This window comes from Ursus americanus, chromosome 8, assembly GCF_024610735.1.
Source record: "Ursus americanus isolate L20-20 chromosome 8, mUrsAme1.1.p, whole genome shotgun sequence".
Classification (NCBI taxonomy): domain Eukaryota; kingdom Metazoa; phylum Chordata; class Mammalia; order Carnivora; family Ursidae; genus Ursus; species Ursus americanus.
The window spans coordinates 8,653,248-8,665,369 of record NC_142134.1 but is presented as its reverse complement, the minus strand read 5'-3'; the positions used below and the strand labels follow the sequence as shown (position 1 = coordinate 8,665,369).

The following is a 12,122-nucleotide window of genomic DNA, read 5'->3' as shown; positions in this document are numbered from 1 at the left end:
AAAATCCACATATAAGTGGATCCACACAGTTCAAACTTGTGTTGTTCAAAGATCAACTGTACTTGTTATCTGAGAGGCTCAGCGGGCTGATCTTCTGGGATAGTTGAATCCTATACAATCTATATTCTATCTGTGTTGGAATTAAAAGAATATAGCTGAATAGTGAAAATTCCTTTTCAATATGCAAGTGAATAAATAAGCAAGTGAAAAAAACTGTTATTCAAGCAAGTCAGAAAACTTGTCATAATAAAAATACAATTTTTAGAGATTTTTCTCTAAGAGTTAAAATAATGATTCCTTAAAGAGGATAAAACATATTCTGGTGTGGTATGAGTTAAGATGCCTAATCAGTTTCACACAAGCTTTTCTTTGGTGAATTTTCTTCTTTTTTAATTAGTGATCTAGATTCTAAAAAGTAAGAACATAGCATATTTCTAAGGCCTTCCTTAATAAAAGATATGCTTTCAACATTTATGAAAACCCTGGTGAATGAAAGGAAATATGAATATTTTATAGGTTTTTGCTGTCTGTGAATTCAGTTCTTTAAGCAAGGAGAATGTTTCATATTTTAAATCATTTCAACATGAATAGGTAAGTTAATGAATGAACAGCTGATGTTCAACTTTCTTCAAATTGCATACCTGTAGTGCTCCTTGTTATTAGTTGTCAAACCCAGATCATCAGAGTCGTAAAATGGTTTCAAATTCCTGAAATTAACATTGGTTCCTGTTAGACATATTCTTATGATGTGCTCATAGATATCTCCATAGAAATTCTCTGGAGACTTGATTTTTGTCCCTAGAGGGTCAAGGCAGATTACCATTTGGGACTAAGGCATGGAGCTTCTCTGAAGACAGTGCTGATGAGAACTGTCACCACAGCAGATGACCCAAATTAAAAAGATTTCTGGGATCAAGCAAGGAGTCTCAGCCTAACAGTTTTGTTTTATACGCAATGCTATCCTTTTGATTTACTGTCACAAACCAAACTTTTACCTCCATGCTTTAATGAGTTTAGGTTTGTAAGAAAATGACTGGAAGAGGCTGGGGGCCCTGATCAAAGCCATGTTCTCTTATTCCTCTCAATTTCAGGGAAGGTTATTGTTTCTCACAGTCAAAGTTCATTTTTTTCCTGCATTCTCTTTTTGGAGACAGGGAGAAAAAAAAAAAAGCATCTTATGACTTAGATATTTGTGCTTGATTTTAAGGCTTTTGCAAATTAGATATACTGTCTGTGTTCTTTGACAGTCATGAGGGGCCCACTCTTTGGAAAGAGATTTTTATGGGAAGATAAGAAGAAAGGAAATAATAAATATTTTGCTTTTTGAAAGTTGTAATTTTGGGTGGTCTACTCTAAATCAAGATTCCTGGTAGAGAGTAGGCACTCAATATTTATTTGTTTAATGAACAAGTGCATTTTTAATGTAAATTAGACCTTGAGAATTATTTAATCCACTTTATTAATCACAATGAAGCTAATATTTATCATTGAGTATTAGGCATTTTTGAAACACCCTAACTTTTTACAGGTGAGGGTGTTGAAACACAGAGGGAAGTTCAGTAACTCATCTAAGGCCAGGTTGAGACCTGTGTATCAATTCATCAATTACCAGTTACTTATCAAATTTGCTGTGTACTAAGCATACATTTCTAGGTCAGTCGGTCTCGTGTAAGCATTTCAGGCAGGATTGCCTACTGTATTTGTGTTTCATTTTGATGTTCTTTCTAGAGTCATGTGATTTATGTTGATTGTGCCATTTATTAATGCCTATTTTTTTAGATTTTTTAAAAAAATTTATTTGTTAGAGCACAAGCAGGGGGAGCAGCAGACAGAGGAAGAAGCAGGCTCCCTGTCGAGCAAGGAGCCCGATGCAGAACTGGATCCCTGGACCCTGGGATCATGACCTGAGCCTAAGGCAGATGCTTAACCAAGTGAGCTACCCAGGCGTCCCTATTAATGCTTTTTGTATGTAATTTGAATGCTCTTAAGATTGCAGTAGCTTTAAAACATAAGGTAAATAGAAAGTAAATCAGCTAATTGCATACTTGGCATCACCATCTCATATAATTTTGTTTTCAGACTATTAAAATGTTCTATTTTGTGAATCCGAAGCAAGGTCTCTCTTGATTTTGGCTTAAATATAATTATATTCTAATAAAGTTCTGTGGGACATTTCTATATGACATGGGTTTTATTTTGTTTTGGGATTATGGGAATCTTATTACACTAATTCTGGCAGTCGAGTCACTTTGTCAACTTAATTTATACATTAATTTGTTTGCCTACTTAATCTGATAACATTAGAATGGAAAATATTGTTATCTTATTTTTGACTTTATTTGACCATGCAGGCATTTTGCTTCTAGTCATCTTTCTTGTTCCGTGGCTCTCTTGTTTATGTGCTTTAGCTGAAAAAACATATTTCATACCTAATTAAGGTCTAATTGTAGCTTATACAAGTTTTACTAGAATATTTGTGATATAAATTTTATCACAAATATAAATATTTGTGATATAAATACATTGGTGATGTAAATACAAAGGGCTATGAAAATCTGATTATTTTTCTTTCTGTTTTTTAAGAAAATAATTTCAGTTAGGAAAGTATTATAGGTAAAAATCTAGTTTATTATTTACTTTGAAAAATTTGTGGCTATCCTTTTGTTTAAGTAAAATTTTGCTTTAAATAATATCCCCAAACTACAAGACTACTTAGAGTTAATATTTGCTTCTGTTAGAGCACACTTCATATGCTGTCCGTAATTCTATTATATAGAGTACTGTATTTTCTCATGTTTATAAGCTAAGAACTCCAAAGTTAGGGTTTTGAGATGCTGCAGTACAAATATGCTTTCCCCCCCTCAATTTTGTTATGTGTTATCATTGGCTCTGCATTTGAGTTGGTAAAAGATCACTCACACTTCTCTCACTTTTCTCAAGCCCGATAGATTAAAACAAAGAGCAACTCAGTTTCTCCCCTTTTGTTGACAAGGTGGACTTCAACTAACTCTTTCTTAGATGTGAAAGGAAGGGAAGGTCATTTCATGCTTCATTGATAAAAGTAAGGTCATAGTAACTATTAAAGAGTTTGGGACGTTTGTTAGGGATCATTTTTGCTTTTTGACATTCTGACTTTGTGGTATGCTGAAGTCAACAGAAAGATAATATATTTTATACAATGAATGGAATGTACAATTGTTCCTTTAATTATCAGTAAAAACACAGAAGATAAGGAAACTGGTGTAAATCAGCTTGACAGAGTGGTTGTGGATTTGTTATGCAATGAGAAAGGAACTTGTGCCTTTCTTTTGAAATGTTGGCTTACACACTTTGTCTTTTCATCTAACATTTACGCATTTGCTAATAACCTTTCGCCAAATATTGCTGATATCATCATGATACCATTTTTCAGGTTAATACCAACTAGATTACAAAATTATGCTGTTTTCCAGCAAATCCAATCCATTATACTTTTAGGCTGATAGTTCTAATTGGCTTCACTCATGTGAGAGGATAAATGTGAAACAGGTGGTATGGACTTCAGAGGCTCAACCCTCGGTAGATTGCCATAGACCTCGGTGGCTGTTGAGTTGGAAACTCTTTTCTAACCAGTTTGTCCCTACGTGTAGCTACTTCATATAGTGTGGTACAATCTCCAGGCAGTGTTACAATGCTTCATATACATTCAATTTACGCTTTACAGTAAGTCTTTGAGAACTACTTCGTTAATATTTCCATTTTATAGGTGATAAAACTGAGCACTGGAAGGTTAAGAAAGCTGTCCAAGATTATATGGCTAGTAAATAGTAGACCTGGGATTAAACCATGATCCTATGATCTTTACTGCTATACTATACTGGAGACGTATGACACTATTTGAACAAATATTCTGTAGCAGACCCTTGGTTATCACACATCAGTTCACAGCTCTAGCTACAAATCCACATTGGTGGCCTGATCCTGCCTTTATGTAAAATTTTGTATTTGATAAATATCTCACAATTCTTGGCAACCTTTTCAGTCAAAAGCAAATATATAAAAATTATTTCTGTGGGAATATCAATGTAATGACTTTCCCCCAATTTAGTGTCTACAGTTCTATTCATGTTTGTGAAGATTTAAATTGTTGTCCTGAAAGGTAAAGATAATATTCAGTAAGAGAATATAATTTTTACCTTTTGATGAGTGATCATATTTCTTTGTTTTCTTTTAAAAAATTGCTCTGGAGCAATGCCTGGGTGGCTCAGTCGGTTAAGCTTCTGCCTTTAGGTCAGGTCATGATCCCAGAGTCCTGGGATGAAGTCCAGCGTTGGGCTCCTTGCTCAGCAGGGAGCCTGCTTCTCCCTCTGTCTGCCGGTCCCCCTGCTTGTGCTCTCTGTCTTTCTTCCCCACAAATAAATAAATAAAATCTTCAAAAATAAAATAAAATAAAATAAAATAAATTGTTCTGGGAAATATTTGCATCATTGCTTCATGTTTCCTAGAATATTTGCTCAATGTTACAAGATTAATGGCAAACTCTATGAGGGGAAATCATTGCATATTTCTTTGAAAGTGAAATATTTAGGAACATGGATAAAATACTTGTTGGAGTGATGCAGTTCATTTTCACAACATGACTGATTATAGAGGCAGGAAACGTTGGTCCAGAAAATCTTCTGAGTGGGGAATATAGGAGGCCAAAGAGATCTGAAAACCTGCACGTAAGGGGCTTTGCCATTTTCAAGAGTGTTTTATATTATACTTCTATTTAAAGGCTCAGGGGTGCTTCAGTAATTGTTTAATTGTTATGTGTTTATAGTTTTCTATAAAATTATACCATACTAGAGGTATGCTCCTTTCTTTCAGCTCTTCCTGTAACCGAAGGTAATACCATCCATCTGGTGGCACTAACTGAACCATAGACCGGTCCAGGGAGGACAGAAGCCTCTACAAGCTTTCAGACCTCTCACCAAAGACACATAAGGTGAAGCAACACCTCTCTGATGTGAGACAAATTGTTAGATGAAGAAAAAGAACAGTTAAAAGTGAATTAACAACTCTTAAGGATCTGAATGTCGGAGAATTTACAAGTCAGTGTAGAGAAGTGTTTCATTTGTTCTTTGTAGTTAGAGAATAACTGATATCTTAATGCAATTTGAAAAGAGGATTAGGATTTTTCACCAGGTACCATAGGGGGATTGAGCCAATTTATTTTCATAAGAAGGAAATAAAGAAAAGCTAGACGAGAGTTGATTGTTCCGTGTGAGCATTGCAGGGTAAACTGGTTCATAATAACAATGGAAAGATGTACTGTATTTTTCTTATATGCTTTTTAATAACAAGTGAGTTGATAGAATGTGTTTGACTTTATCAACATTTTTAATTCTTTAAATCATTACTCGATAGCTCAGTAAAGTTTTCAGAAAGTTACCTAATTCATATTTATATGATTCCATTGCTGGCTTGGAAATGATCATTTTCATAATATAATTTTAAGTAAGAATGTAGAAATAATGCAGTTGAGAAGTATTATTATTATTTGTTTCTTGGGGTATCAATACAACGTAAGTTTTTCCCCTGGGTTAAGTGCTTTAAGGTTAAATTTTCAACATGGTAAAGAATAGAACCATAACTTAATTGCCCCTGTACTTCACAGCCCGCATTGACTTGGGTGTCTGAGTCATGGGATTTTCCTCACAGGGAGAGATGGTGGGGAAGAAGGTCAGAAACCAAGTCTAGATCTGGTGGCTGTCTCTTTCCAAAGGATAGTATCAGGGGCCTGGGGCAGGGCATCCCAAATCTGCAGTCTCAGAGTGAAGTGTTTGGAAAAGGTTTCATCCATTTTTTGATTTGTGCTCAGAGTTGTTGATGGATTCAGATTTCAGTCCCAAAGGAAGAGGGGTCTTTTACCAGGACTTGGGATAAGATCAGAGAACTAGTCAGATGGACTGGTTTCAGGGTTGGAATTTCCTGCTAGTCAATGTACCAGAATAAATTAGAAAAGCAGGCAGAAGCTCAGCCTGTGGACTAGGTTCTCATAATTCTGCTGGCAAAGAGGGTACCTATAGGCTTCTTGCCCTAGAAGTAAAATGTAGGATTAATCTAGATCCCACCCCACAGTATGGAAGGCCACTAACTGTGTCTGGCTTTGTATAGTTGTGCCTGAACAGTGAGAGTGGCTTAGCCTGTTAATTGAAGTTTTCACTACATTCATAAAACAGTGAGACCGTGGAAAGTAGAAACTGAAATGTAGATATATTTCCAGAGATATCAACTATTCAGTGTATTAAATTTCATATAGTTTTCTAAGAATATAGTGTTTAATAGGATAATTAAAACAATATTTTATTAATGAAAACAATACATGCTTATTGTAGAGTTAGCAGAAGGTAAAAAGAATTCTACCACTTCAATGTTAGCATTTTTATATCCCCTTGCCCCTTTCTGTATTTCAGTTGGAATCATATTGCCTTTGTTTTTGGTCTTTTAAAACACCATTTTAACGGCTGTATAATCTTTCTGTTGTATTATTTCAGATTATATGTCTAGAAAATATATTCCTGACAGTGAAATAACTAGATCAAGAAATGGTAACATTTTTTTAGGGCTCTTGAAACATATTGCAAAATATTTTCCCAGAATGCTATATTTTATATTTGTTTTAAATGGAGTGTATAAGGGGACTGGTTTCACAGAGTATTAGGATTGTGAAAATCTTTGCCAATTAGATAGAGGGAAATTGTGTTTCATTATTTTACTAGTAGTCTTTGATCCCTTCTGAGATTCTACTTTCTTTTTTACTTCCAATACATTTTTTAGACATTCGTATTTCATCTTTTGTGAGTTTTCTATTCCCATGTTTACATATTTTTAAAATTTTTTAAAATTAATTATTTTTTTTTTTTTTTAAGAGAGGAAGAGTAGAGGGGAGGAAGAGGGAGAGAGAGAGTCTTAAGCAGGATCCAAGCCCAGCACAGAGCCCGATGTGGGGCTCGATCTCAAAATCCTGAGATCATGACCTGAGCCAAATTTATAGTTAGACGCTTAAACAACTGAGCCACCCAGGTGTCCCCATATTTGCACATTTATCTATTGCAGTTTTAGCTTGATTAATTTGTATGAGATCCTTTTGAAATTAAGATTAATAATGTTTCAGCTATTAAATTTTTTTATAGTTAGCTGCTTTCTGTTTTAATGGATTTATTAAAATATAGAGGTTTCCCACTGTATGTTCAGGTCTAAAGAATTTTTCCTTATTTCTTCTAATATCCATATTTAGAAAGCAAAAAATGAGCACTTAGGTGGTAATAATTGTCAATGGATGGAACATATACTTTATTTTGGGGCCTTTTTTGTCATTTACTTCTCATAATAATCTTAGGAAGTAATTGCTTCTAGTACTTTGATCTGTAGATGGTGAAACTAGAGTGTAAGTCAGCAAATGCATGGTAAACTGGCCTTGGAACTGATCGTATGACTACGGATCCCGTGCTCTTCACTAGTCCTGCACATCTGGTAGAACAGAGCAGACAAGCGTCATCCTAAAATGAGTAAGATAGTAATGGAATGCATCATGGAAGACACTAGATTTAATATTTGAATTTGATTTTCATTTTTCTAATATTAAGTATTTGTTGATCCAGAAGATTTTTTTTTTTTTAATTTCCATGATAGAGTTAGAACAGTATCTTAGGACAATATTTTGTCTAACCATATTGCTTTGTATTCAGTGTCATAAATCAGTGTGTGTGTGTGGACAAGATTTAATTACACAATGGAAAATTCATTTTTAATACAAAGTTTGATCTATTAAATAAAGCTTTCTACATTAAAAATGCTGCAGTTATACCAACCATACAGATTATCTATATTTCCCAGATTAAATTAGAATTTAAGTAATTATAGATTTTTTATTTGTGTCTTTCATCCAGTACCTAAGAGAAATGATTATCACACCAACAAAATAATTTTTATTGAACATTTTCTTATATAAAATGGCAAGACAATAACAACAGCAACAAAAACCCCTCTAATTTTCTTAGTATTTTTAAACTTTATTTATTTTTTTATTTATTTTTAAAGATTTTATTTATTCATTTGACAGAGACAGCCAGCGAGAGAGGGAACACAGGCAGGGGGAGTGGGAGAGGAAGAAGCAGGCTCATAGCAGAGGGGCCCGATGTGGGGCTCGATCCCAGAACTCCGGGATCACGCCCTGAGCCGAAGGCAGAGGCTTAACAACTGCGCCACCCAGGCACCCCAGTATTTTTAAACTTAAAAAAAAAAAAATCCCAGATGCTGTTGAGGTTTGTGTATTTGTCATTTACTCAAAAATTGAATTTTCCTAGAAGGAAAGTCCTTTAAAACAGATGAACTCTGTGTATCTATGATGGGTTCTCATTCAATAACTGGCAGAATTTCAGAGACTACTTTTTAAATCACGGTTATCTCTATATAGGCATACTTCGTTTTACTGCTTTTTCAGATACTTCGTTTTTACAAATTGAAGGTTTGTGGCAACCCTGTGTGGAGCAAGTCAATCAGTGGCCTTTTTCCAATAACATTTGCTCACTTTGTGTCTGGGTCACATATTGGTAATTCTCAAAATATTTCCAACTTTTTCACTATTTATCATGGTGATGTATGATTGGTGATCTTTATTGTTACTATTGTAATTGTATTGGGGTGCCATGAACTACACCCATATAAGATAGTGAACTTAGTCTATAAATATTGTGTGTGTTTCCTCTGTTCCGCCCATCAGCCATTTCCTAGCTCTCTCCCTCTCCTTGGGCCTTCCTATTCCCTGAGACACAGCAATATACAAATTAGGCGAATTAATAACCCTATAAAGGCTTCTAAGTGTTCACTTGAAAGGAAGAATCACAGGTCTCTCACTTTAAGTCAAAAGCTAGAAATGATTAAGCTTAGTGAGGAAGGCATGTCAAAAGCCAAGACAGGCTGAAAACTAAGCTTCTTGCATCAAAGTTAGTCAGGTTGTGAATGCAAAGGTAAAGTGCTTGAAGGAAATTAAAAGCGCTATTCTGGTGAACACACAAATAGAAAGCAAAACAGCCTTACTGCTGATAGGGAGAAGGTTTTAGTGGTTTGGGTAGAAGATCAAACCAGCCCGAACATTCCCTTAAAACTAAGGCCTGATCCATGGCAACATCCTAACTTCCTTCAATTTTTAGAAGACTGAAGGAAGTGAGGAAGCTGCAGAGGAAAAGTTGGAAGGTAGCCAAGGTCGGTTCGTGAGGTTTGAGGAAAGACGCCGTCTCCATAACATCCGAGCGCAAGGTGAAGCAGCAGGTGCCGATGTAGACACTGCAGCGAGTTATCCCGAAGATCTAGCTAATTCACGACGGTGGCAACACTACAGAACAGATTTTCAGTGTCTGCAAAACAGCCTTCTATTGGAAGAAGATACCATCTAGGATTTTCATGGCTTCAAAGCTTCAGAGGACAGGCTGGCCCTTGTTAGGGACTAATGCAGCTTCAAGTTGAAGCCAAGCTTCATTCGCCATTCTGAGAATAAGGCCCTTAAGAATTATATTAAATCTTGTGCTCTATAAATGGAACAACGAAACCTGGATGACAGCACATCTGTGTACAACGCGCTTTACTGAATATTTTAAACCTGCTGCGACCTACTGCCCAGAAAAAAGATTCCTTTCAAAATATTCCTGCTCATTGGTAATGTAGCTGGAAGTTCAGGAGCTCTGATGGAGATGTACAATGAGATGGATGTAGTTCGCACGCCTGTTAACGCAACATCCATTCTGCAGCCCGTGGATCAAGGAGTCATTTTGACTTTCGAGTCTTACTATTTAGGAATTACATTTCACATTTCAGAGGGCCGCAGCTGCCACAGGTAGTGATTCCTTTGATGGATCTGAGCAAAGCCCAGAGTTTTATCTGGAAGGGATTCACCCGTCTAGGTGTCATTATGGACATTCATGATTCATGGGAAGAGGTAAAAATACCAACATTAAGAGGAGTTTGGAAGAAGCTTATCGTAGCCCTCATGAGTGATTCTGGGGTGGGGGGCGGTGGGAGCGGGTTCAGTACCTGAGTGAAGGAGCTAGCTGCAGGTGTGGTGGGAATAGCAAGAGAACTAGGAGTAGAGTGGAGCTGAAGATACGACTGAATTGCTGCGATCTCATTTTAAAACTTGAATAAATAAGGAATTGCTTTTTGTAGTTGAGCACAGAAAGTAGTTTTTTTGAGATGGAACCTACTCCTGGTGAAGATGTCGTGAGGACTGTTGAAAGACAGCAAAGGATTTAGTATATTACCTACACTTAGTTGATTAAGCAGCGGCAGGGTTTAAGAGGATTGGCTCCAGTTTTGAAAGAAGTTCTGCTGTGGGTAAAATGCTATCAAATAGCATCACATGCTACAGAGGAGTTGTTCATGGAAGGAAGGGTCATTTGATGCAGCACACTTTGTTGTCATCTTTTTTTAAATTATTATTCATTTATTTGAGAGAGATTATAAGAGAGCACAAGCCAGGGTGAGCAGCAGAGGGAGAAGCAGGCTCCCCGCTGAGCAGGGAGCCCCATGTGGGGCTGGATCCCAGGGATCTGAGCCCGAGGGCAGACACGTCACCGACTGAGCCACCAGGTGCCCTGTTGTCATCTTAAGAAACTTCCACAGCCACCGCAGTGTTCAGCAACCGCCACTCTGATCAGTCAGCATCTATCAACATCGAGGCAAGACCCTCCACCAGCAAAAAGATGACAACTCACTGAAAGCTCAGATGATGGCTAACAATTTTTAACAGTCAAGTATTTTAAAGGTAGGTACATTTTTTAGAAATAATGCTGTTGCTTATTAGACTAGAGTGTTGGGTAAACATCACTTTTCTATGCACTTTGAAACCAGCAAATTCACTTGACTTGCTTTATTGCAGTGGTCTGGAACTGACTCTGCAATATCTCTGCGATATGCCTAGAAATTCAAGTAGAACAGCTAATTTGCCCTCAATACAATGAATCAAAATGGTGTTTCAATCAATGTTGGAAGGTAGGAAACCACCCTTTTTTCTTTCAGAGGCTTGAAAAAGATGCGACACAAATATTTGGCAATGAAAGTCGTTGGGTCCCAATTCTAGGCTCAGGCAAATATTTTCATTTCTCTAGGCCTTTTTCTCTTTAGCAGTAAAATAAGGCTATTGATTTCACCTTAATAATGGCTGAGATCCCTTCCAGCTCTAAAAGTAATCTTTGTAAAATAGACTGACATACCCTGCAATTGTTTGCAAGTGCTATGAAAGACTGAAGGGTAGGAAAGTGTCTCAACCTTGGCTGTGCACCTGGCCAAATTTGTGAGGCTTTGAGAAATGCATTCCCTTATCTAGAAGGTTGTAGTTCAGAACTCTGGATAGTCCAGACTCAGGACTATATTTTTAAGAAGTTGTCATGTGAAGGCCTTGGGTAGTCAGGTTTGGAACTGCTGGAATGAAGAAGGGTCCTATGTGGCCGTCTGTCACTGTTCTTTCTCCGTTGAAGGATTGAGGAGGAGGATATCCTTCCATGGACTGTTTCATTTTTAAAAATTTTGGTCATGGAGGAAATTTTCTTAATAGCATGCTGAGGGAAGTGTAATAGTCTTTTGTGTCTTTTCTATTCCAGGAGGCAAGAACTATTCCACCATCAGAGACATGCTTTCATATGCGCACATATATAGCTCTGCCTTACCTTGGAAATAAGAAAAATTGCGTTCATCAGAGTTTAGTTTGAGGGTGGAGAATAGAGATGCGTAAAGATTTGGTGGGAGCTTTGCCCTTTTGCCTTTCCCCTTTATTGTTGTTTGTCACAGTTTGTTGTCTACACGTTAGGTAGAAGACACTGAGCATATATTGTTTCATTTCATCTTGTCAATAAGTCTTGAAATAAGGGGAGATATTTTAATATATTCTGTTTACAGATGGACAAGATTAGAATCAGAGATTTTATTTACCTGGTCCAGAATAACTTTGCTAGAATCAGAGTGGAGATTTGAATTTAGGTCAGTTTGACTCAGAGTACTTTTAAAAGATACAGTGTCTGTGGTTTTCAAATAGGGTAACTCAGACCTCAAGCATCATGGGTTAGAAGTAAAACAAAGTGGTTTTTGTAAAGAGCACGTATCAGATA

General features: G+C 36.6%; 1 protein-coding gene across 1 annotated transcript in view; it reads left to right on the top strand.

The window, feature by feature from the left end:
* BMPR1B (bone morphogenetic protein receptor type 1B) overlaps nucleotides 1–12,122 on the top strand; it is a 381,259-nt gene that overhangs the window by 107,270 nt on the left and 261,867 nt on the right. Inside the window, exon 2 of the mRNA XM_045792136.2 lies at nucleotides 4,849–4,966. The gene's annotated coding sequence lies outside the window, so the exon portion shown is untranslated. The remainder of the gene's footprint in view (nucleotides 1–4,848; nucleotides 4,967–12,122) is intronic.